The 26814-nt window shown below is 34.0% G+C and overlaps 1 long non-coding RNA gene across 1 annotated transcript in view; it reads right to left on the reverse strand.

Moving 5' to 3' along the window:
• Positions 1–26509, reverse strand: part of LOC129149319 (uncharacterized) — a 77337-nt gene extending 50828 nt beyond the window's left edge. The window contains exon 1 of the long non-coding RNA XR_008556235.1: positions 26457–26509. This is a non-coding gene — a long non-coding RNA (uncharacterized LOC129149319). The remainder of the gene's footprint in view (positions 1–26456) is intronic.
• Positions 26510–26814: the final 305 nt, after the last annotated feature.

The raw sequence follows: 26814 nt of genomic DNA on the forward strand, positions 1-26814 counted from the left end.
CAGGCTTGTTTTCCAGGGAGTGACATTAAGGTTCTTCTACTTTCTTCCTAACTTTTTATCAAAAATTTCCAGTGCCTTTCATGTCATCATGTTGTTGTTTTTTTTAAAGAAAAACTTCTATTTTTTTTTTTAGAATAAAAGAAAATAGAACAAAAATAACTGGTTTTACTTTATTGTGGTCAGAGAATGGTTTGCAGTTCTTATTTACATAGTTTAGAATTTGTTTAATTTTGTGGCCTACAATATCTGCCAACTTTTTATAATATATGTTCCATAGAAATTTGAATCATAGATTATATCACTTTTTAGATTATATGTTTATATATACTAGGAAAAGCAGGCATACATAATGTTCTTATTCAGATCCTGTGATTTGTAATTCTTTCCCCCAATGTGGGTTGGTTGAAAATCGAGACTGTCTCTTATTATTACTTTCTCTATTGATTTTCTTTTATGTCCTTTAGTGTCGTTTAAATATTTGTTATTCTATAATTTGGTGCATAAATGTTCATATTGATTTCTGTCTTTGCTGTTAATGGAATCTGTGTTTATTTAGAAGCAGTTTACCTCTGTCCCTTTACCTTTATGCCTTGATATCTTGTACTAACACTTGACATCTTTTTATATGGTATGTAGGTTCTGTTTAAGATTTTTAGTCATTTTATTCTCTTTGAAAGCTGCATATCACAGATAAATGTTATTTAGAAATGTATACTTATATTTAACTCTGTTAAATTGGATTCAATGTCAATAACAGTGTTTTTATATGATACACTTTTAATTATGAGATTTTTCATTTTGATTTACACTTTATTTTGCTATGTTTTATCTTTCAGGAGACTTTTGATGAAGACCTGACTAACACCATGCTTCCTGAACTGAGTATGGAATACTGGAGAATATTCTTCTGTTGTCTTTTTACTTGCATGTTAGCCTTACTGGGTAAAGAATATTCCAATCATATCCTTTTTATTTCACAACTTTATCTTTTATTCTTCTATTGCAGTGTTTCTAAACCTTAGTACTATTGACCTTTTGATCTGAATAATACTATATAATACTATAGTGGATGGGGGGAGGGTGATTCTGGGAATAAGATGTTGGGTAGCATCCCCAACCTCTACCCATTATGCTAGATGCCAGTAACACCTACTCCCAGTTGTGATAATCAAATATATATTCATCCCTAGAGGGGGAAATTGGCCCTGGTTAAAACCACTGCCCTATTTTCTTTTTTTTTTTTTTTAATGAAAACTGCTGTTGCTTAGGAGAGATCTGAGACCAAGTTGCTCTCTTATTTTTCCCTATTGACTGAAATGTGCACCCCTTTAATCTGTCCACTGAAGTCTTTTTTTCTTCTTAAATTTCATTAACATTTGATAGTTTATGTCTCAAATTCGGTGAAGTCTTCTTAATTTTTCACACAGCAATGATTTTTTTAAAAAGAGATTTGCATCTCTCTTTATTTGAGTATTTTTCTTCTATTAAATCTTCAAATGAGTATTTTTCATTTTCTTTTTTACATCACAGCAGTCATGTTTATGTTAGACTTTTGTTGCTTGAATCCCATGTCTATAATTTTAGCTATATCCAAATTCATCTCTTTGTCTTCTTTCTTTTTTAAAAAAAATATATTTTATTGATGTTTTACAGAGAGGAAGGGAGAGGGATATAGAGTTAGAAATATCGATGAGAGAGAAACATTGATCAGCTGCCTCCTGCACACTCCCTACTGGGTATGTGCCAGCAACCAAGGTACATGCCCTTGACCTGAATCGAACCTGGGACCCTTGAGTCTGCAGGCCGATGCTCTATCTATCCACTGAACCAAACTGGTTAGGGCTGTTTTCTTTCTTTTGATTGGTATTTCAGTGACATTCAAAGATATCTCTTACTAAAATCTAAAGTCATTATGATCTTTTGGCTTATAGTTAGGTATCTTAAATATCTAACTCAATACGCATTGGTTGAATTTAGTAATTCATTGTATAATATACACAGGGTGTGGCAAAAGTAGGTTTACTGTTGTAATAGATGAAACAGTTTATTCTTGTATTATTACTTATTAACTAGAGGCCTGGTGTATGAAAATTCATGCACGGGAGGGGAGGTCCCTCAGCCCAGCCTGCCCCCTCTCACAGTCCAGGAGCCCTCAGGGGCAGGAGATGACCTGGCGATCAGGGGAAGGTGATGTCCCCATCACACCTCTGCTGTTGTCACTGCCGGCAGTGCAAGCCTTGGCTGGCCCTGGTTACCTGAGCCTTGGGCAGCCCTGGGAGGCTGGGGGGCTGAGGGGACTGGGGGACTCAAGGCAGGCACGTGCAGAGGCCGGACTCACGTGGAGGCGGGCCTGGCCCTGCTGTGCTCCTGCCATCCTGGCAAGGCTGAGGGGACTGGGTGCTGCCATCTTGTGGCTGTGGGCGCCTCCATCTTTGAGGGTGTGGCAGTCAATTAGCATATTCCCTCCTTATTGGCTGTGGGCACCACCATCTTTGAGAGGGCATGATAGTCAATTAGCATATTACCTTTTATTAGATAGGATTATTGCAATATTTTCATATAAACAACTGTAAATCTACTTTTGCCTCATCCTGTATTTTTTGATAACTTTTTAACAATGTAAAGTTGGTTCTGAGTTATTATTTTACATCTTTTCTTTGCCATGTTTCCTCTATTTTTGAAAGCTAAGGTAATGGGTCATATAAAAGAATGCATGTTTGCCTCAACTCTCTTTCAACCTCCCTCCCTTTTGTGGGGTACAATAATTTCCCCAGGTTTTTAAAAATTATTAAAAACTGATGAATTGTTATTAGAGAAACACTGAACAATTTTTAGTAGTAGTGTAATTGAATACCATAAAATGTAAATTTTAAGAATCATGTAAGTAGTATTTGTGAATATAACCATGTGCATAGAACTCCCTCCTTCTCTATTTTACCACACTTTAGGAAGCTATTAAATTTTTCCTTGTTATTTATTTAAGACACATAGAATTTACAAAACTAGTGGGTAGGGAGCTTCACCTTACTGACTTTAATGATCATGCTTTTTGACACTGTTTGATTTATGTTTTTAATTCATGAAGTTAATAGTGTCTATTAGTAATCATGAATTTTAAATCAAGAATACTTTGATGTGTACACACATGTAAATTTCAGTGGATTTAGAAAAATAGAGAGAAAGTATACTTTGGAAGAAAAAGAAAAGCCCCATGTGCTTAATGAGTTAATTCAATAAATATGTATTAAGATGTTATATAAAATGGAATGAGTGTTAATAATGTACCTATATAGTATATCTATTTTTTCATTTTTATCTATCTCTCTTTCTAGCTCAATCTCAGGTCTCTAATCTATATCCTCTTTGATATTTACATTTTTCTTTGTTATTTGTGCATATATGTGTTTTTTTTTAAATTCTACTGCATGGTTAATATCTTCTGTAGTGTCCCACTCCTCTCCCACACCTAATCATGATTCTCTGAACAACTAAAATGCCATTTTTTTAAAAAAATTCTGCTATCATTTACCCATAACGGCATCCCCTAATAGGGTTCAAGGAAAAAAATTCTGGGAAGCATTCTTCTCACTTTTCTACTGTCTATGACACTGAAAAGTATTGAATAGAGCAATACTTATTATTTTAATACAAATCATTTCACTTTTTAGTTTATTCATTTTTCAGGCATTAATAAGCTTTATGGTTTGTAAATGAAATGCTGACATGTGATTGAAAGTGATAGTTATAAAATAAAAGTTGTCCTGATTTTACAACTAGATGTCCTTGAGTATGTTTAGAGGTTGCAGAAGTATTCAGTTATTATAGCATAATCTTATATATTTCAAAGTCTTTGTTTATTTGGAAATTTGTTATTTATGTTTTAGTGTAGGAGCTAACTTTAAGTCCACCATGAACAGTAACAATCTCCTCGTTTCTTATCTCTTTTTCTTTTGTTTCTTTTACTTTAGTCATCAAAATGACTGTCATTGCTCTAACAGGTATACAATAAGTAAAAAATATTTATCATGAATATACATATCAATTTATTAAAATGTATAGTAGATAATGTAAATCTAGATAATTAAACTCATAAAAAACCTGTAGTGACTTCCTTTCCAATTTAGACAGGGAGCAACCAAGAGAACAAAGAATAATTTTACATAAAAGTTAATGAGACAAATAATCTATCTTTCTTTTTGCTGCAAGGACAGAATTTGCCATGGGATATTGAACAGAGCAGTTTGTAGGGAGATGTGAAGCCAAATTTTTCTTTTTAGGGTGGAATCTTTTTAAATTTAAAACTAGGTTTGTATCCATAGCTCTCATTATACAGCATTGAAGGCTGACGTCAAAGTACATTTTGTGTCAATTTAACTGCTTTTAATGGCAATATGTTGCATGTTTGAAAGTAATTAAATGACAATCACTCAGAAGTATTCTAATTATGTTAGCTTTTAAATTATGTAGAAGTAAAAAATAATCATTTGACACAAGTCAGTCTTATTATTCTTATTTGCAAATTACAAATGGAACAAGAGAAAGGTTAAAAAAACAGCCATAGTAGTGATCCAACTGCAAGATCATTAATGTCTATGTTTTATATAATTAAATAGATGAAGATGATTACACTATTAAAAATACACACACGAACACATTACACTATTAAAAATACACATACGAAAGAATAGTTACATATGTTTAGTAACTATTCTTTGTTATTTACTGTATTCATTTTATAGCAATAACAATGTTATTAAGATGAGTAAAGTAAAAGAAACAAAATAAAAAGAGACAAGAGTCTGGAGATCACTAATCTTCATCATGGATTCAAAATTAGCTTTTACATTAAAATATAAAAAACAAACTTTAAAAATAAACATATTTGTAGACTATCCAGAATTATCTATAGTAATCCAATACTCTGAAACCTCTAAACATATTCAAGGACAGCCGGTGCTAAAACCAAAACAACGTGGAAAACCAGCCACACTGTCAGTGCATCCACGGTTGTACAACACTTCTGAGGTGTTCTGCTGAGGCTATTGGCTTTCTTTTAATTGCCTTTTGTGTTAATATTATAAATAAAATAAATGCTGTTCATCAATAACTATGGGCTAAAAGGCAAAATATTTTCTCTAATAACAGATTCCCCGGGCAAAAGAATGTGAATGGCTTTCTTTGATATAACATGAAAGATAAATTTATTTATGTAAATGTGTTTTCCTATGAAAAATACTCCAATGCACTGAGTTGGGCAAAACATGATACAGCCAGTGGTTGTCTAGCAGAGGGTTATATCCTCAAATTTCAGATGTGTATAACACAAAAGGGGGCTGGGTGTATATATCAGCCCATCAAAAAAAAATTAAATGCAGATAATTTTCTTAATAAATGAAATTTATTCTTATAATATCATGTATTAAGAAATATTTCTTAATAAATATTTATGAGTGAAATATTCCACTATTTTGCATATTTTTATCTTGTTTACAAAACCTAAGAAAAACAATTTCAAGGTCCTTGTCCCTGGGTACTGACAGGCATTTCCTGCTATATTTTATTTTAGTTGCATTGTTATCAAGCAACCACACTGTATTTTATACTAGTTTGGCTTTTCAGATACATAATGCATTCTGGTTGTTTGCGACAGACATTGGCTGTCTACTTAGGGTCCAGTCTTTTGAAGACAGGTACATAACTCTTCACTTTAATTAAATTGAATACATTAGCAAATTACTGTTAAATATTTTTCTAGCCCTGCATTCAAGATAGAGATGTGCAAAGATGAATGAGACCATATGTTGCCTTTGACCTCATAGTCCTATATCATATTTGCCTTCAGGAACCTTCACTCTTCTCTGCTAGCCTAAACACACAGATGCAATTATAGTACAATTATAGTTGGAACCTAACAAAATTATAGGAACAGATTAAGTTTGGATTTTTTCAAATGCCCATTAACTTTGTTCTTGACTTGATTAGGCCATTTACAGCTCATCAATAGGATGAATCAAAGAAAGGCTATAAGTCCAGCTTTCTTTAGACCAGAGGTTGACAAGTATTTTCTTTAAAGGGCCAAATAGTATATATTTTAGAACCTCTAGGTCTCAGTCACAAATACTCATCCCTGACAAAGTGCAAAAGGAGCATAGAGAACATGTAAAAACATGAATGTGACTGTAAACAAAAAAATAAACTCTATTTACAAAAATTGGTGGTAGGCCAGATTTGGTTTGCCTCATGATGGTACGTTTGCTAAGTCCTCTTTACAGACCTTTGCTGTTCAGAAGGTAGCCTTTAGACATGTAGCTATTTATATTAAAGTTAAATATCATTACATAACATTAAGCATTCAATTCTCAGTCATACTAGCCATATTCTAAGTGCTTAATAGTCACATGTGGTTAGTGAGTCCTATATTGGGCAGTGCGTTAGAACATTTACATCACATAAAAGTTTCTATTAGATAGCTCTGTGGTGTAGACCAACTTAGTTGGGATCACTGGGCAGGCTCTATGCTATGCACTAAATGGCTAAACTAATTCTGATGTCAGAAGAAATTAGTATCTACAGCCTTGGTTGACCATAGTGTAGGGCTTTGAATTAAAGTTGCTGACATGAACTCAGAATTTAGGGAATGAATTCTAAATAAATCTATTGCCTTAGAATAATGATCTTTTAACACCTCACACTATGTGCTTGGGTATTTGCCTTAGTCCTTAAGCTAATATAAAGATCTTAATGACAAAGAAACCTTCCCAGTGTGCTTGGTCAGACATTATTTTTAGTTCTTCCAAATCTTTTTTTCTTTTTTTTAAGAGACTACACTATGCCATACCCCTGACTATTGCTAAAGATCCAGATTCAAAATGATATTTGCTTGAATTGGAATATTATTGCATCTCTGCCTTTGGTTGTCATGACTCATCCTCTGAATTGGACTCTTTCTGCACTGATTTTTGCCAGACCTATGTCAGAGTAATGAAACTTCTCTCTGGTTCCAAAGAAACATGCCAGAATTTAGATATCCAAATGAAAGCAGCTCATGCCAAAATGTCAGCTGGGAAGCTTTGCATTTATTCCAATGATGCCGCCATTATTTTAAATGTTTTAGAATTAGTCTGTGAGAATTGTCCTCACAGCTTGAACAACTTAGAGTTTACAAAGCATTTATTCAGCATTTGCCATGCGTATTGAACTAAGTTGTTGCATAGGATGTTCAGATGTGAGAAAGAAGCAGTTTCTATCGTCAATGAGCTTGTAGAATAGGGCTAACGCACACATATTACCAAAACTATCTGCAATGGAGGCAATAAATTTCAACAACAGTAAAAACATAACTCAAAGTTATCTGTTGAATAGGAAGAAGTTGTAACATATACCTTGTGTTAAAATATGAAGTCTGACTACAATATGGGTGCTTTCTTTGTTTGTTAATGAAAATAATTCCAAAAACATTCAATGGTGTGATAGATGCACCACAGACATACAGGTATGGGCATTCCAATTAACCACCTTGAAAGTCGTGTCTAATTTACATGGATAACTTTTACATATTTGTATTAAGATGTTCATTATGTTAAACTCTGAATATATGAATACTGGCTCTAATATCTAAATTAGAATGATTATCTTGTTACTTTCTAAATATTTATGTATCAGTCAACTGGCAGTATTTTTTAAAGTTATCTGCAGTAAGTCACAAGCTAAATAAGTTTTTAAAAGATAAATTATTACTGATATGATCGATTGAATTATATAAGGAAAGACAGGATTAACACACAAATGCACTCACAGAGAAAGTGAGAGAGACAGATGGACAGACAGACACTAAGGAAATACATAGCTTCAAGGGCTTTCTAAAGTACTCATTTATTTGCTGTGTTCCAAATACTTTAAAATGAACCATTTAAAAAACAGATATTTCTGCTCTTCACACATGGTGTTAACCAGAATTTTTTTATGTTGTACAAAAGAACCTGTTTTATCCAACATTATTTCTAAAATAATTGAAACTTTACTCCAAATAAGGACATAGAAAATGAGAAAGGCAAATGCTGAGTTATAAAGAACAATGTCCTGGCTTAGAAATAAAAAGGTAGGTTATGATGACATACAATATCCCACTTGGACATCCATATTTCATATGTTTAAGTTTTTTTTTATTTTACTATGTAGCTACATTAATATTATCCTTTATGAAAGAAAACATTTGAGATATAAGTGGCTATTAAAGATCTAATGTTTCTAACAATTTTTCTATATGTACAAGAAAAAATGAACCATTGGAATAAAAAAAAAGCAAAGGCTATAAATATGGCAGAAAGAGAAACTTCAAATGCTTAATAAAAAGTTAAATACAGAGGCTTAAACTACTAATCATGGAGGAAGTGAAGATGAGAACAGGAGACTGCCATTTTTGTTGTTGTTCACCAGATATCTGATAACACCCAGTGTTGGTAAGTGTGTGGTGAAATTAGCACTCTCACACAGGTCTTGCCTAGCTAAACTTGCACTTGCTTCAAACTGGAATGGGATATATGAATTATCATGTTTATCTTTAGAATTCTCACTCTATAGTCTTTTCCTTCCATGCATCAAGTCTGGTAATAGCACCTATATAAGTGATAAAACATCCCCAATCAATATTCTATTTACATGAAACTTTTCAGAAAACTTACTGCTTGTCTTTTAGAGTCTACAAAAGTCCCATTTACTTTCGTACTTAAATTCCAATGATTTTGTATTTATATTTGCTTGTGCAGAAACGTAGGCCCCTAGGTAATCCCCCTAGTTTTAAAAGAAAGTATGTTGCCCTGGCCGACTTGGCTCGGTGGATAGAGCATTGGCCTGCGGACTGATGGGTCCTGGATTCGATTCCAGCCAAGGGCACATGCCTGGGTTGCAGGTTTGATCCCCAGTGGGGGACATGCAGGAGGTGGCCGACCAATGATTCTCTCCTCACTGATGTTTCTCTCTTCTTTCTCCCTTCCTCTCTGAAATCAATAAAGAAATATATTTAGAAAAAAAAATAAAAGAAAGTATGTTGGTAATATTGATTGAAAATTTAAAAATGCATATATTTGAACCCATCTAACTATTAAATAGCTGTAAGTGAAAAATTGTGGGATAATTGCTTTCTTTTGTACTTGTTTACTATTTGAATTATAAAGTTCATGAATAAGTCATTACAATAAAACAGGATAAACAATGACTCATGAAAAGTAATTAATTTAAATTCTGTTAATTATAGTTTATGTTAGACACCTCCCTTAATTAAGATTGGCCATGATGCAGGCTAGGAAATGTTTCACTTTCTGTTATTACCACAACCATATTAAGGCAACAGCAAGCATTTATAACTTTTGAGTTCAAGCTTTAAAATCATGATAAGCATAGGATGTGGATAATATTTTAGTATTAATGTATGACAGTGATCCAATTATGGGATTTTATGACCAGGTCTTGTAATTAGTAATAAAGATACCACATTTTCTTTCACCTTTACTGTGTGTGTGTGTGTGTGTGTGTGTGTGTGTGTGTGTGCGCGCGCGCAGAAAATAAGCTTTAGACATTATAGAAAATCAACCAATTAATAGAGCTTTGATTCTTGATATACAATGCTTCAGGTAATTGCGCACTCTCTCAAAATCTCCTCTTTTCAATTTTCTTTAAATTGTTTTTATTAAATCGAGAAGAAAACCTCAGTGGGTATATTCATGCCTCATAGCCTTGATTGCCAATAGCAGCTTGTTAAATTTGCTCAGTAACTGCAGCTAAAACCCAAAGTCATGAATCCAAGCTCCTGGATTCTCATAAAGGGTAATGTTAAATTAAGATCAAATACAAAAAGTATGCAAACACAATAAGCTATCCTTTGTTATATTATTTGACTGAAAGTAGTTGCTGTTAAGAAAGAAAAAGGGGCCCGGCTGTCATGGTTTAGAGGTTGAGTATCGACCTATGAACCTGGAGGTCACGGTTTGATTCCCAGTCAGGTTAAAGGCCGGGGTTGCGGGCTCTATCCCCAGTGTAGGGTATGGAGGAGGCAGCTGAGCAATGATACTCTCTCATCATTGGTGTTTCTATCTCTCTCTCCATCTCCCTTCCTCTCTGAAATCAATAAAAAATATATATATTTAAAAAAAAGAAAGAAAAAAGGAAAGGAGAAAACATATGGCACAAGCACTTAACTATTTACTTGTTGATTTGAAATATAAGTTGACCTCTACTTAATTTTGCGTAGGGGTATTGTTAATTTTTAAGTAAAAACTTTTTAAATGTACTATAACTGACTAAATATTATAAAATAGGTTTAACTTACTGGTAGAGTGATCCAGTCAGCACACACTATTTAGTTAAAATACATATTTTAATTCTATAATATTGAGCTTCATCTTTATCAAACAAACAAGGGAATAAGATAATTCAAGACACATACAGAGCCTGGAACTGTGTTTACAGTGCTTTCTGGAGAAACGTATGAAGAAAGAAGCAGTAAATGTTGCATGGTTACCTCTATTATACATCATATCTTTGGGCAGTGCACAGGGATCGAAAAGGTCCATTCATAAGATTTCAGGAGAGAAACTCACGTCTTTTTGCTAAGCGTCTATAGACCTTTTGCTAAGAGTTATAATCTGCTTGACCTTACCCTGTCATGGTCAGGGACTGAAGTCCAAGCTTTGTGGTTGCACAATGGACCAGGCACTCTAGCAATATTGATTGCCTAAAACTTAATTGTAGCTGGTCTCCATGGAGTTTTGGGAGAGGTCACTCTTGGATCATTCTTGGAAAAGTGAATACTTCTGGGGGGTGGCAATGGTAAGATATGTACACATATAATACCTTAATAAAAAAATTGAAAAAAAAAGAAAAGTGAATACTTCTGCATGTGCTAATAAGAGCCTTGTAGTTGTTAGCAACCCTCAGAATAGCAAGAAATTCATTTCAACAGATAAAAGGTTTGTCACTGTCAGAAAAAAATGCCAATAAGTAAAATATATCCTTGATTCTTTACTCTCTTCTTCACCATATCCTATCTCCAGACTTGATAGTCATCCAAAGCCTCACATAGATAATACTGTTCTTAAGATGTTCCACAGTACAGATGATATCCACTCAAAACCCATTCCCACCCCTAAATAAGGTTTATATATTTTCTGAACAATTCTCAAAGAAATAAGTATGTGCCAGGAACACCAGGGAGACAAAGATAAATAAGGCATAGACTCTTTATTCCACTACTTAAGTTTTTTTTTTGTTTTTTTTTTGAGCAACATACATGATAAAAGAACACCAGTTTTAGGCAATCTGATGAGGAGATTGGAATAATTCACATTAAGGTATACATCACTTTTGTACATTAAGCATAAATTATCTGGGGTATTTATAGATTGAGAAAGTCTGTTAATTCAAATTAATTTTTGTTGGATGAAAAATAGATTTTAAATTTTAAGTGGACTTTTAAATAGTGCAATGTACTTCAGTCACTTTAAAAAAAGCCATTTCTTAATCATACCAATTGTAAGTCTTGAAGACCAATTTAACATGTACCCAAAGAACTAATGGGTAAGAAGCAAAGTGTCTTGATTTAAAGGCTAGGAATTCTGCCAGGTTGCTGTGGCTCAGTGATGGAGCATAAACCCATGAACCAAGAAGTCACTGGATGGACTGGGCACATGCCTGGGTTTCAGGCTCAATCCCCAGTAGGGGGCGTGCAGGAGGCACTGCCGATCCATAGATGTTTCTATCTCTCTATTCCTCTCTCTAAAATAAATAAGAACATTAATTTTTTTTCAATTACAGTTTACAATAAAAAGCATTTAAAAAAATAAAGACTAGGAATCCTAACACAGAATATTTAGGCCCTAGGCAGCCTTTTTTTTTTTTTTTTTTTAAAGATATTTCTTTATTGATTTCATAGAGGAAGGAAGAGGGAGAGATAAAAACATCAATGATGAGAGAGAAACATTGATCGGCTGCCTCCTGCACACCCACTAGTGGGAATTGAGCCCACAACCTGGGCATGTGCCCTTGACCGGAATCGAACCCAGAACCCTTCAGTCCGCAGGCTATCTGCTGAGCTAAACCGCTAGGGCCAGGCAGCCTTTTTGCACTGGTTACTAATGCTATATAATTCATGGTATACAGTGATGACTTCTTCAGTAGAAATTCTTAGGTAAATTCTCACACAGACATTGTCTAAATAAACCTTGATTCAAACCAGGAAAGGGTTATGTAAGTAATCATATTTTTCTTTAGGATTCTCATTCTACATTCTTCTCTTCACCCAAGTGTCCAAACTGGTAACATGAGTTATATGAGTAGAAGAGGATTCTCACTCAACTTTGTGGTTACATGGTTCTCTTAAGGAAACTTGATGCTTATTATGGGTGAGTCTGAACAGACCCATTTACTTAAATTCCAGTGGCTTTGGTGCTTCTACCAGCTCTGGTAAGATCAGACCCCATTTACCCCTTTCCAATATTTATGAGAGTCTCTGGGGTCTCCGAAAGGGGCCAGCCATGTTGTCTGCTGGGCTTCCCATCTCTTCCACATGGTCTATTACATAGAGAACGCAGATGGCATTTTTTGACAGGGGAATGGGCTATTTGTCACAGGGACCAATAAAGCAAGACTATGATTATGAAGTTAATTTAAAATAGAAGTCATAATACTGCTAGAGTCATGGCCTCCCTGCCGACCCTGCCTGCAGGGAACAGGCTGGTACCATAAACAGAATGTCCCACCTCTCCAGACAAATTTGAGCCTTTCCCATTCACAAAGGTTTCTTTGACTTTCATGTTGCATTTTCAAGGTGTAAATTTTTTAAAGAAATAATGAAAACTTTATTGAATCTCACAAGGTTAAATGATTTGCCCAAGGATACATTCGTCAGTGTGAGCAAAAACTGGCTTAAATCCAATTCCTTCATTTGGAGTTCTGTGCTCATTCCACATAGTATAGTTGAAACATTTATTAGTTCTTTGAACTGACAGTTCATTATGATAATCACAGTTATTATTAAATTCTAATAGATCCCAATTTGTCTCTGGTTTAAAAATTTATGATTCAAGAATCATTATTCTTAGATTGCTGTTATTTTTATCTAAAGTTATTAGAAGAAAATATTTATTTTTATACTTTTCAATAGTTAATTTGATATTTAAAAAGCCTGTTTTATAACTACTATCTATATTTAAAATAAACACCTTACAAAGGTGTTTATTTTAGAAAATCTAACACAACATTACCTCTGCCAATATACACAGCTTAATAAATGAGTAGTTAATATGGTTAAGATTGACTTGCAAAAGTTCTTTTTGGTAGAACAGAAGTAGTGACTATTTAGTTTCTGTTATAAATTAGCCCTTCATTTTGCAATTGTTAGAATTCACTTTTAATTGTTTTAGCTTCCTTAAAAAAAAAATCCAACATGGAAGTTTAATGGACTTACTAATGAGATATTGACTATTTCTTTAATCCATCTTCTGATGGTAAGGTATTGATTACTGTTCATTGAATAATTCTTAGATTGCTCCACTTCTTCCTAAAATTACTTGTATGAGGATCTCATAAAGCTTTCATTTTCAATTATTTATAATAGTATTCAAGAAAATAAGGAATGATTCTGTTGAAAATAAGTAGAAAATGGTAACATACCAAGACATATTTAATATCTGTAGGGGATGATACTTACTTCAAGGTTGTTCAATAATTTCCATGGTTAGAATATATTCACTGGGAATCACAGAATGAAGATTCTGTGAATAGGAAATGTAAATAACATCAAATGGAATGCATTATTTCCTATGTTATAATGATCTGATCTAAATAACAACCTAACTAAAGATTTTTTCTAAAATTGGGGCCATTTGACTTTAACAAGCTATATTCTCCCTCTATAATCAGTGATGTACTGATTCCCAAGGCTATGATGTCTTTAAATATATCCTTACATGACAGAATACTTTGCTGCAAACACAGTCTTGTCTACCTAGGTGGAACTGCTGGAAACACACAGCTTGTAGTTTTCAGCTTCACTTAATTACATTATTATGCATTTTCTGAAAAGAAACAGAGCTAAACCTCATTGATTTTTTCCCCTCTTCTTGCTGATACAGACTTTTGGCCTTTGATATACATGTGAATATAATAATAGTTTTGTTTGTTTACTTTTAGAGTTTTATTTGTTTTGTTTTGTTTTTTAAATATTATGCCATAGCATTTTTGACCTCTAATGAAACCTTAATTTCAAAGAATGTGAGATTAAGCCAGAAGTCAAATTTTTCTTTCCAAAGTTTACTATTCATTTAAGGAGATTGTTTTTGATGATTTTCCTTTGCAAAAGTTACCTTCTCCAAAATTAATCATAGCACATAAAATGGGAATGAAGGGCTCTACTACTGATGTTATTAATACTCAAAAATTAAAAGATGTATTTTCTCTTGATTTTTTGTTCGAGTTTTTCTTTTTACATTATCAATCTGTTCTTGCATGTTGCCTACTTTTCCCTACTTTTCCCATCAACATATTAATCACAGTGAAATTCAATTCTCTGATAATTTTAAGATTTATCTTATATCTGTGTCTAGTTCTGGCACATGCTTCTCTCTTAAAACTATGTTTTTTTTCCTGTGTTTTGTCACATCCTGTAATATTTTGTTGAGAGCTAGAAATGTAATAGGTAGTAGGAACTGCGGTAAATAGGTCTTTATCATGAAGTATCATGTTAATCTAGTTAGGTGTGAGCTCTGTTTAATGCTGCCAAAGTTATGAGGCTTCATATTCCTGTTGTGTCTTTATTTATGTCTCCTCTCCTGACTCTGTGCTCCTAAACACTAGCGCCCTGTTGATGTGGTAGTAAGGTATGGAGGTCAGAGAACGGTCTATAATTTCCCAATTAATTCTCAGTACTTTAGTGCACCTGTGTCTTGGGGCTTCTCCTGACCTTTGTATGTATTTATTTAATGGCATAGGTTTCTCTGCCCCCCATTGCTTTCTACTCTTTTCCCTGGCTACAGTGTTCCCAATGTATTTCCTTGAACTCCTAACCATTCTTGATCAAGATCCCCCTCCACTTATCTGAGACAGAAAGTCTAGAGTGGGGATCGAGGGGGAGGAATACCCTTCCCTCAACTCAGGTAAATTCTCACAGTCTTTTCCCTTGGAATATAGGTCTTTGTTACAGAGAAGTTTTAAAGCATATTTTGTAATGATCATTTTCCTCCTCCCTTTGTGAGAGCCATACGATCTTTCTCAGGTCTTCATAGTGAGAACCTGGTGAGGACCCCAGGTATTTCTTACCCTCATGCTTCCAGCAATACTTTAAAATGATCAATTATGGCTTTTCATCGATTTATGGCTTCAGTGGCTTCTGCCCCAGTTAAGCAGATTTTGGCGGGGTCTGCATGAGTTTGTCTTCCCAGATTTCGAGGTACTGGTTTTCTTTGTGACTTTAGTTCTCTATTGGGTCCAATAAAATAATTTATTCCCAGTTTGTTCAGTCTTTCTTTGTTGTAAAGATGAGCATAAAGACTTCCTAGCTCTTCACATGTCAGAGTTGAAATGGGAAGTCCTCTGTACCATATACTTTTCACTTGCATTTTCCTTAGTGCATATGGGGTTAAGCAACTTAGTCTCCAAGTTTAAGACCATTTTGTGTTTCTTCTGTCAGTTCTTTGTTCCTATATTATTTCTCTTTCAGTTTTCTATTGCTCCATAAAAATAATTTTCTAAATTAGTGGCTTAAAACAAAAATGTGTGGCTTATCTTATGTATTTGTGGTTGGCTCAGCTCAGCTCAGCAGTTCTCATTAGATATTTTAGGAGGTTGCAGACAGATGGCAGCTAGAAAGCTAGTGCTAGAGTCATCTGAAGACTTGATTGGGATGGATGGCCAGGAGGGTTCATTCAAATGTCTGGTAGCTTGGTACTTACGCTAGTTTACTATTGCTTCCATAGTAAATTATCACAAACTTAGTGGCTCAAACAAAAACAATTTTGTTAATTTGTAGTCTGTAGCCCAGAAGCTTGATACAGGCCTCACCAGGCTAAAACCAAGTTGTCCACTGAATTCAGCCACCAAAAATTCAGAATTTTTCCTCGGTTGTAGGATTAAAGTTCCTACTTCCTTGTTGACTGTGGGTGAGGGCCATTCTCAAATCTATTGGCTGCTCACGTTCCTAGCTTATGGTCCCTTTCTTCCATCTTCAAAGCCAGCAATAATAAATTGGGTCTCCCTATAGCTTTAAATATTTATTTTTCAATATTTTTTTTATTGACTTCAGAAAGGAAGGGAGAGGGCCAGAGAGATAGAAACATCAATGATGAGAGGGAATCATTGATCGGCTGCCTCCTGCACGCCCCCCACTGGGGACTGAGCCCGCAACCCAGGCATGTGCCCTTGGCCGGGAACCAAACCCAGGACCCTTCAGTCCACAGGAGGATGCTCTATCAACTGAGCCAAACCAGCTAGGGCAATATAGCTTTAACCATATACTATGTTTTTTGTTTGTTTTTCACTTATTACATTTCTCTGACTCACTTTTCCTCTTCCACTTTTAAGAGCCTATTGATTACCTGAGGCCAGATAAGATAATCTAGAATAATTTGCTCATTTAGTCACATCTGCAAAGTCCCTTCTTGCAGGGATGGGAATCTTTCTTCTGCCCAGGGCCATTTGGATGTTCATAACATTCTCTGGCCACACAAAATTATCAACTTAAAAATTAGCCTACTATATTTGGTCAAACATTTAGTTAACTCACCCCTAATGCCTTGGCAGGGCCAGACCGAATGATTTTGCAGGCCTTATGCAGGGCGGAGTTTCCCTACCACTGACTATTGTAACATATTCACAGGTTCTGGGGTTAGAGAATGACATTTGAGGGAGACACATTATGCCCACCATAGTATTCCTTGTCCTCTCTTTCTCCACACTGAATTTCATTTTCCAAGGCCACTCTACCTGGTTTGTTCTTTTTAAGGCATGGTAGTCTCATGATGGTTGCACTTTCTTCCAATAGGGAATTTCTCAAGAACCAGTATTCTAAAGAGGCAGGAAGCAGAAGTAGAAACTGCCAGGCCATTTAAAAACATATCAGGGCCCCAGCTATTTTGGCTCAGTGGATAGAGCATTGGCCTGCAGACTGCAGGGTCCTGGGTTCAATTTCGGTCAAGGGCATATGTCCAGGTTGTGGGATCAATTCCCAGTGCAGCCGATCAGTGATTCTCTCTTATCATTGATGTTTCTCTCTCTCTCTCTCTCTCTCTCTCTCTCTCTCTCTCTCTCTCTCTCTCCCTCTCTCTCTCTCCCCCTCCCTCTCCCTCTCCCTTCCTCTCTGAAATCAATAAAAATATATTATCAGCATAAAATATCTTCTATTGTACTATACGGGAGTGTGTGGGCAAAAGTAGGTTTACAGTTGTGAGTATGTGAAATGCAGTTTATTCTTGTAGTATTATTATATAAATATATTTTTATTGATTTCAGAGAGGAATGGAGAGGGAGAGAGAGAGTTAGAAACATCAATGATGAGAGAGAATGGAGCCTGAAACCCAGGCATGTGTCCTGACTGGGAATGGAACCGTGATCTCGTAGTTCATAGGTTGATGTTCAACCACTAAGCTATGCCGGCCGGGTATACTTTATTCTTTATTAGTCTTTTAAATTTTGATTCACATTGATCATTTTACATACTTTGTTTAAGGTTTGTAGGGATTCTTTAATCTTACTTATTATAAATAAATATCTTTCTATTCATATCATCTAATTTGTTGTCGTATGTATACATTTTCCCAGCCATATTTCTGATTATTTATCCAGTTTTGTTTCTTTGATTTTTCTGAGTATAAATTATGCTATCCAAAATGATAATAATTTTATCTCTAAAAGTACACATTTTAAAAGACAATTTTATGACCTTATTTTCTCAAGTATATTTGTCTACTGGAGTAGGAGACCATATCACTTTAAGTGGAAAGGTTTCATATGTGCATATAATTAAATAAACATTACATACTATCCATAAAATTTTGTAACTTATTGGTTACAAGTAAAAGTGGTTTTAAAATTTTGTAACTTATGTTCACTTCCGTGCATATATTACATCCCTTTCTAGGCCATATGTTATTTGTTGTGTTCAGCCTTGTCATCCTTCAAGTGTTTAGCACAGAGCATCGAACATAATAGAAAATTGAAAATATTTCTTGAGTTAATGACTAATAACATTCATATTTATTGAGCCATTATGTGCACATGTATAATCTATCTGCACTAAAATTTCTGTGAAAGAATACAGATTTATATACACATCTAAGTACACATACAAATACAGCTCCAAACTCTAATGTTGGTAACTTTCCACATATTTAAACCATCAGTGGGTATGTTCTTATATAATGTCTGTAGGTAGAAAGATTTATTCAGTGTTTTCAAGGTCAATAAATTCTGACTGTGCTTGTGAAATACTTATTTAGATGATGCAGATAAATGTTGCTTTTTGTAAGTCTATGCTGTAAGGAGAAGCATTGCATGCTTCAATATTTGTCATTGAAAATAAAAAATTTTATAAAATAAAATGTTAAGAAAATAATACATTCTCTATTTATGAAAATACAGTTGGAACAGAGAGGCACCACTTATAGGTAACATATCACTTATTTAAAAATCTTAAAAAATAATATCTCCATATTTTTTCAAGGCTTCTGTTATTGCTTAAAATTGAAGGTTTACCGTGGATGGTATAGCAAAGAAAAAGAAAGCCAATTTTGTTCATTAGAAACACAGAATTCTATAATTAAGTGATGAGTATAACAAAGAACACATGAAGTGCAGGGGACTTGAAAAGGGGTAGCACTCATGATAAGTTTTTGAAGTCTGTTTTATCACAGAGGGATCGGTTGGAAAACGTGAATACATTACCTGTCCTGGTAGGCAATAAATAAGATGAACTTCTTATACAAAATATCTTTCCTTTCAAGAACGGTGGGTTTTTACCTGACTTATTTAAATTAATTTTCTTTACAGAGAGTGCCATCTGTTATTCTGACATGTTATATGGTGACAGGGCATTCTGAAAGCTGCTGCATGCCCCAATAAGCACTCTTTCCATTATTCACAAAGTCAAAATTTAAAATACATTACCTGCATTATTAAAAATGCCTTTCTTGAAAGTCAATCATTTGAAAAGTAGTCTCCAATACAACTTTTTGATATAAAAATAACTGAAAATATTTTATTCAGATGCTTTCTTTTCACAGATATAGTTCATACTTGATACTCAAGACTTTGGAATATAGAGGCTACCCAGGTTTGCTTGCTTGCTTTTGGTATAGGGTTTATTTCTGTTTTGTTTTTAAATATAAGTATTTGGTGATATTCAAGAGAATTTCTATTTGTCGAAAGGTGGCAGTAATATCTGTTAAAGTAGGTCATGTTTATAATCTAAGGCCTTGAAACACAACAGAAACGTGTACATATATTCACCCCAAACCGTGTAATGCCATGTTTGGCACAGCGATATTTGTATTAGTTCCAAACTGAAAACTACCCAAATACCTGTCAAGATAGGACTGGATGAGTATACTGTAATACACTCACACAATGGAATACTATACTGCGATGAGAATGAACAGACTTCACTGTACTAAATATATGGATGAATCACACAGACCTAAGCATAGAGTGAGAGAAGCCAGATACAAAAGACTGCACATGGAGCCCTAGCTGGTTTGGCTCAGTGCATATAGCATCTGTCTGGGGACTGAAGGGTCCCAGGTTTGATTCTGGTCAAGGGCACAGGCCCGGGATGCAGGCTCGATCCCGAGTAGGGGGTGTGCAGGAGGTAGCCGATCAATGATTCTCTCATCATTGATGTTTCTCTCTCTCTCTCCTTCTCTCTTCCTCTCTGAAATCAATAAAAATATATTTAGAAAAAAGACTGCAAATGAAAAAGTCCAATCAAATAAAGTACACAGTGGAAAAAAAACACCTATCCTATGCTGTTAAGACTAAAGATAATGGTTATTCATGGTGGATAGTGACTGCAGAAGGCATTAAAGGGAGTTCTGATTGCTGGTAATATAATCAAGCTTGGTATAGGCTCATCACATGGGTGTACTGAGTTTCATAAAAATGTTAAACTTATGGAGTTATAATATGTGAACTGTTCTATACATGTATTTTAATTCAAGAAAAAAGTTTAACATGCTGCAAATCAGCTGGGAAATCATATTTGTGCATTTATTGCAAATAGCATCATTCACTTGTCACAACACATAGAAAGTGAATATGCCTTTAACAACAATGGAAAATAAAAATAGTGCACCTTTTATTGTATACACCTAGAACAAAAAAGTACAATAAAATATACATTTATGATGTTTTCCAATTTACACAGTCATTTCAGATACATCATTTGATTCTCTCCTTAGTCTCTGTTAGGCTACACAGAAATACTCTGTTAGGCTACACAGAAACTATTCCTCTCTTGGGAAACAAAATATAATTTTATTCTAGAAAGTCTATTGCAGCTGCCTAAAATAATGTTTGTTTATAAAGCTGCTATTATCACTACATGACCTAAAATTATTTAAATATTCTTTAACAGAAAAAATCTGATAAAATTTACATACAATGGGCACACTTATTGGTGCTCAAATTTGTATGAGCCTCCAAAGTCTTCTATGATAATTATGGCAATATTTTGAGGTCCCTTGGATTAACGCCAGACTTATTTTCCATTATTTGGATTTTTTAATTAAAAAAAGTTTTCTAGGCTTTACAAATGAACAGAGCACATTCAAAGAAATTGTCTTTACATGCACTGATAATCATTAACTGTAGTTAGGTATTTTATAAACATCCTGGGCAGACTCCTATCTGATTAAACTTTAAAAAGCAACCCATCCTGTTGATATAAAGAAAAATCATATATTTTCACCAGAAAATATAAGCTTAAATTTATGTGATTTAAGCCTTGATTCTGTCATACCTTTTTATCTTCCCCTGCAGGAAAAATGAGAGCATCTGCAGCTATAATCACTGAGGCAAAAAGACCTGGACTTAACCCACATGCTTGGAATTACAGTCCCAGGTTTACTGCACCTCAGTTGCTGATTCCATTAGACCCATCATCCCTCTCAAAACACTGAGAGTCAAAAACATTTTTTTTGTAGATTTTTTGTGCTTCCCATATGCAAAATTATTATTTTGTTGTCATGATTAAGATAATGAATGAAAAACAGCATTTTACTAACTAAATATCAGATGTTCTTTTTCTTATCATTATTATGCTCAGCAGTGGAAATAGTTAAGATAGAGATTAGATGCTTAAATGCTTGGTGAATGAAAGAGTCTATATAAATTGTATAAAAATATTCTCTAGCTTCATCTGTAAGAAACAGATGATAGGGCTGGTTGAGGAAATGTTTTCTAAACAATTTTATATGCTTCCACATAAAAATGTCTCCATTGTACAATTTTATGAACATTTAGTGTGAATTCAAAAAAAAAAAAAAACCAAACTTTTTATTTGATAGTTGTTTTAGATTTACAAAAAAGTTGCAAGATACTACATGTACCCAACCAGTCCCCCTATTGCTAACATCTTACATTACTCTGGTTCTTTTGTCTCAACTAATGAACTAATATTGATAAATTATTATAGACTAAAACTCACACTTCCAGATTTCAGTAGTTTTTTCTTAATGGATTTTTTTCTGTTCCAGGATGCCATCCAAGATAGCACATTACATTTACTCATCAACATCTTTTAAGACTTTGTTTGGCTGATATAACTTCTCAGACTTTCCTGTGATAATTTTGACAGTTTTTGAAGAATATGGATCAGGTATTTTGAAGGATAGCCTTCAAACTGGGCTTGTCTCATTTTTTTTTTTTTCTTGATTAGACTAAGGATGTGGGTTTTTAGGAAGAAGATTGCAGAGATGAAGGCTATTTTTTCACATGCTCTTAAGGGTACATACTATCAATATGAATCAGTACTATTGCTGTTAACCACGATTACCTGGGTAACAGCAGTGCTTGCCAGGTTTCTCAACTCGGAAGTAACTTTTCCCCATTTCCAAACTGCATTCTTTGGAAGCAAGTCACCGTGTAGCCCACATTTAAGGAGTGGTGGTGGTGGTGGTGGTGGGGTTATGCTTACTTCCTTGAAAGTTTCCTACACAGGAGATTTTTCTGTTCTTTCTTTCTTTCTTTCTTTATTTATTTAATCACATCTGTATGCCAACATGCATTTTAATTTTATATCTCTATCCTTTTGAAAATATACTTTAAGTATAACATAGTAATCTGTTAATTATTTTGTTGCTCAAATGGTTCTATCTTGGACCACTAGAAGATCTTTCAGTTGGCTCTTGTGTTTTTTGACACACTTTCATTCTTGTTTCTGACCACTGCCTTACTTGCTGGCGCCACAAAATGCTTGAGTCTCATCTTGCATAATCCCTGTCTCAGTCCTAGAATCAGTCATTTCTCAAAGGAGAGATGACTCTTCAATGGACAATGGCATCAGAAACCAAGAGTGGGCGCTGGTTTCACATCACTTCATATATATATATATATATATATATATATATATATATATATATATATATATATATATATAAAACGCTATTCCAGAATATCCATTTAAAATTCTATTAATTAGTTTCATAGTGTGACTAAAATTCTACCATAAAATGCACTCAAATGTTGGTTAGGTTATAAAATAAAGAGATATTTTTTGTGGGACAAAAATCTTGTTCACTTTGAAAGGGTTGTTAACACTTAAACCATTAAGTATATTAGGTAGATGCTAATTGCTGTACGTTAAAGCCTTAAGAGAACACCCCTTTTTATGACACAATATTTTCTCTTAGATTGAAAATAAGTTACAGCTCTTTGGTCTATGATTACTAAAATCTCCCCTGTTAACAATAGAAAATCCACACTTCTCTGAGATTCCATAGCAATATCTTTAATTACACACGCTAGCAATAAGGTAAGGGGAAGTAAAATGAAGATTTGAAATACAGACACTTAGGACAAGAAACCATTCATGCAAAGAAAAAGTGTACAGAACTTTTTCTGCTTCTATTAAATGAAAATATTAAAAGGTAGAAAGCATATTCACTATGGATTTACAGAATCTACTTGCAAAAATGCCTTTTTTGTACCTTGGTTCTGTTTCCTGTGTTAAGAAGAGAGATAAGCATTGCTTACTTGCTTATTTATTTTAGAGTCTGTCATATTCAAAGTGCTCTTTAATGCTCAATAGTTACCACTTCTTAAAAATGAATAAGTGGTTACCTGACACTGCTTTTGAAACTAAAGAAGTGTCATTTAAATTAAGATTTCTCTCAGCAAGAGTGCCCATTTTCTTTAACTTTATACTAAGAAAAAATGGAAATAGAAATTCAAATGTGTAACCCTGTCTTCTGTACAATGAAGATGAATTAGTTACGAGATGATTTTCAAGACCCATTCAGTTTTGAAAGTTAGTAAGTCTGAATAGAAACTTAAATTTAAAGTTCATATACTCTATTACTGTTTCTACAGCCATCATCAAAGTGGAAATTCTCAGAAAAAAAATGATAAACCAATTCTTCTACTTTATGCTAGCCACAGGGACATGCACTATGACATTCCCTCCTTTGCAAAGTTGAAGCATGTTTTAGGAGTGTGATCTTACTGACTGATTGCAGAGTTTGAATGCACCGATTGATTTGTGGACTCCCCTTGCTCTCCAGTGGCTAAAAATATGAAAATCAGCAAAATTTCAAGAAAGCAGAACAAACTATAAACTATTATAATAAAATAGTGGTATAGTTGGCACAGGAATAATTTCTCTTATTACTTTTATTACCATTTTTCCAATGGTCCTTAGTCCTATTCTTAAATGTTCTGGAATCTAGGCACTGTAACCCAGCACTCATGCGTGATGGTCCCTTTTGATTTCTTGTTGATTTTCTGGTAGATATTTCTAATGTAAATTTAGAACTCTGCATCAAAAATAAAATTTGGCTGAAGGTATCCATTTGAATACTGACTTCATCTTAACAGGCACCTGAATATACTTAATTTATTCATCAGTTATTATTTGACAGGAGAGAAAGATGCTCATTTGTTCAGTTTGATCACCTATTCCTTTACTCAGAAGTCATAAGAAGAATTCAGGAGATGCATGTTTTTCAAAAGAACAAGACTTGAAATAGGTGAGGAGTGTAAGAAAGGCAACGATCATTATATCCTTAACATCTCATCCAAAAAATGAAGGATTAGCTTTGAGTTCTCATTAACACTGTTCATTTGCATTGTAAGAACCACTTTTAGTGTTCAATTTTACTGTGGGGTGCATGGGTAAAGCGGAGTGGGAAAGACGGATAGCGCAGGTTTCTAGAGCACCTATTACAATCCTAAAAACAAATGTTCTGCTTTCACAAAAAATAAAACAACAAACACAGCCCATAAAAAATAGCGACTACATTTTTGTATCTTATAATAATACCAACATATATTGGCTAGTTTATCACCATTCTCTTCTTGATAGAAATGTTATAGGACCAATAATACAGCTTTAATAAGTGTTTACCTTGTTGCAGAATGCCTTAAATGCTTAGTAAGAGGAATTTGGGATATGGTGAATGATTCTATATTCAAATATCTGATGCCTTCTTAATGTTTGACCCTTGTTAACTGGTCTGACAGTAATACAGGCTTTTTAGTTAGAAAATGATGGATAATCTACTGTTCATAGCTACACTGGCATTTCTCCCTGCTCTTCAATGATAGCCTTCATTTTGCTCATGCTAAGTCATATCAAAGCACATTTCACAAGCTGACTTACATGCATTCCAGTGATCTCTTTCTTAAAATGGGAAGGGAGGCCTAAGGGTATCAGTTTAGGTTTCTTTAGTTTTCCCATCTCTTCCAAGTTTTATTAGAAACTCTTTTATTCTTGTTCTTTTCTATTTTATTTATCATACCACTAGAGGCCTGACGCACAAAATTTGTGCAAGGGGGCTCAGCCCTCGCAGCCCGGCTTTGTCCGGAAGGTCCTTTGGCTGTCTTGTCTAATTAGCATATTATGCTTTTATTATTATTAATAGATTATATTCCTAAACCAGTGTTTCTGCTTTTTCAAACTATGCTCAACATGAGTATTTTTCAAACTTTAAATCGATGAAGCAGTATACAATCATCCATTTATATATATTTGAATTTCAAGCAAAAAAATCATAGTAGGCAAAAACTGCTACTCTTACTAAAGCCAGAAGAATCCAATTGTAGTCAGTTTATACTTAGTGCTTAGACTACAGCTTCAGTTTTGGTAAGCTTGGCACTAACAGTAGGCTTTGCACACATCATTTTTCACAATTGGATTCTGATTTCTCAGGTTTAAAAGTAATATATGAGACTCTGATTATAATCTCTTCCAAATTTGGCATTTAAGAATTTAATATTTCATTAAGAATGAACTATAATTAATATGAATTTAAGTACTGCTTTGTGAATTTACTCCTTAGTGAGTTTAATATAAACATATTACAGACAATATGTAAGAAAAAATTGTCCATACTTAACACCACCATAATATAGCCATGGACAGAAATGTAGAGGATGAATCAAAGGCATGTAAGGATGGTAAGAATCATCCGCATGTTCCTATAATAGTGCCTGTACCACATTAGTGCTTAAGTATTTTACTTTTTTCTTTCCACTTCATTATTATCTATCCTGAACTTCTCCTTATTTATTTTGCTCCCCATATCTTTATATTTGTTTTTAAATATACTGAGTTTAAACAGATTTATTTTTAATAGTTTGTTCTTGAAAATTTGAACAATGAAATTTGTTTAAATTAAACATACTGAAAAAAATTTGCCTAGTTTTATTGCCTGGATATACCTGACTTATTTCCTCCTATTTACTCTACAGTTTGACCTTCCTTTATTCTTTACTTTGATTCCTTTATATTTTACAATCTTATTGAAGTGTACTGTATATATTTCTCCAAGCCACTATAAAAACTCTTTTGGGGCTATAAGGCAGAGTGAACATAAGTAATTGACACAGTCCCCCTCAATTCCAATACTCTATGGATTATCTAATTTAATTCACATTTTTAGGTCACCATGATTATCTTTTTCTAAAATAACTCCACCTAATGCCACTATTAGAATCATTCCATTGGGTTAATGCTTATCCTCATCCTGAAAAAAAAAATGTGTCTGGAGGACCTCCTAACAGGTTCACCTGGCATAATGTCATAAAGGTACTCTTTTAACAATTCCAACTTAATCCACAATTCCACTTTTATTAATAAACTTTTCAATACTAGAATAGTAAAGTCCAAAACCTTTCAAATGGCATATACTTTCCTTAATAGTTGGTTTCCTTAGTTCTTGGTGAGTGTATTTCCTGCCATACCCTTCTATCTACCTTACCTTCCACCCACATAGGTCAGTCTGTAGTTTTGTTAGAAGTTATGTTCTTGAAGGCCTCCAGGGAACCTTGAAGTAGAAAGGAATATCAGTACCACATGTGACACAGAACAAGCAGCCTATGAAATCTCTATCTCTCTCAAAATTCAACACATATTACCACACATATTCTGTCCTTAATTTCCCCAGGCAGAATTTTTTCATTGCTTTGTTTCCACATGACACCTATTCATATCTATCTCATGGTGTTTATCACAGTGCATTGTATTTATGTGTTACTTTTTCTCATGAAACTATATGTAAACTTGACTCTAATGCCGTAAGTAGGCATCCAATAAATGTCCATTGAAAAAAATGAATG

This window comes from Eptesicus fuscus, chromosome 6, assembly GCF_027574615.1.
Source record: "Eptesicus fuscus isolate TK198812 chromosome 6, DD_ASM_mEF_20220401, whole genome shotgun sequence".
NCBI lineage: Eukaryota > Metazoa > Chordata > Mammalia > Chiroptera > Vespertilionidae > Eptesicus > Eptesicus fuscus.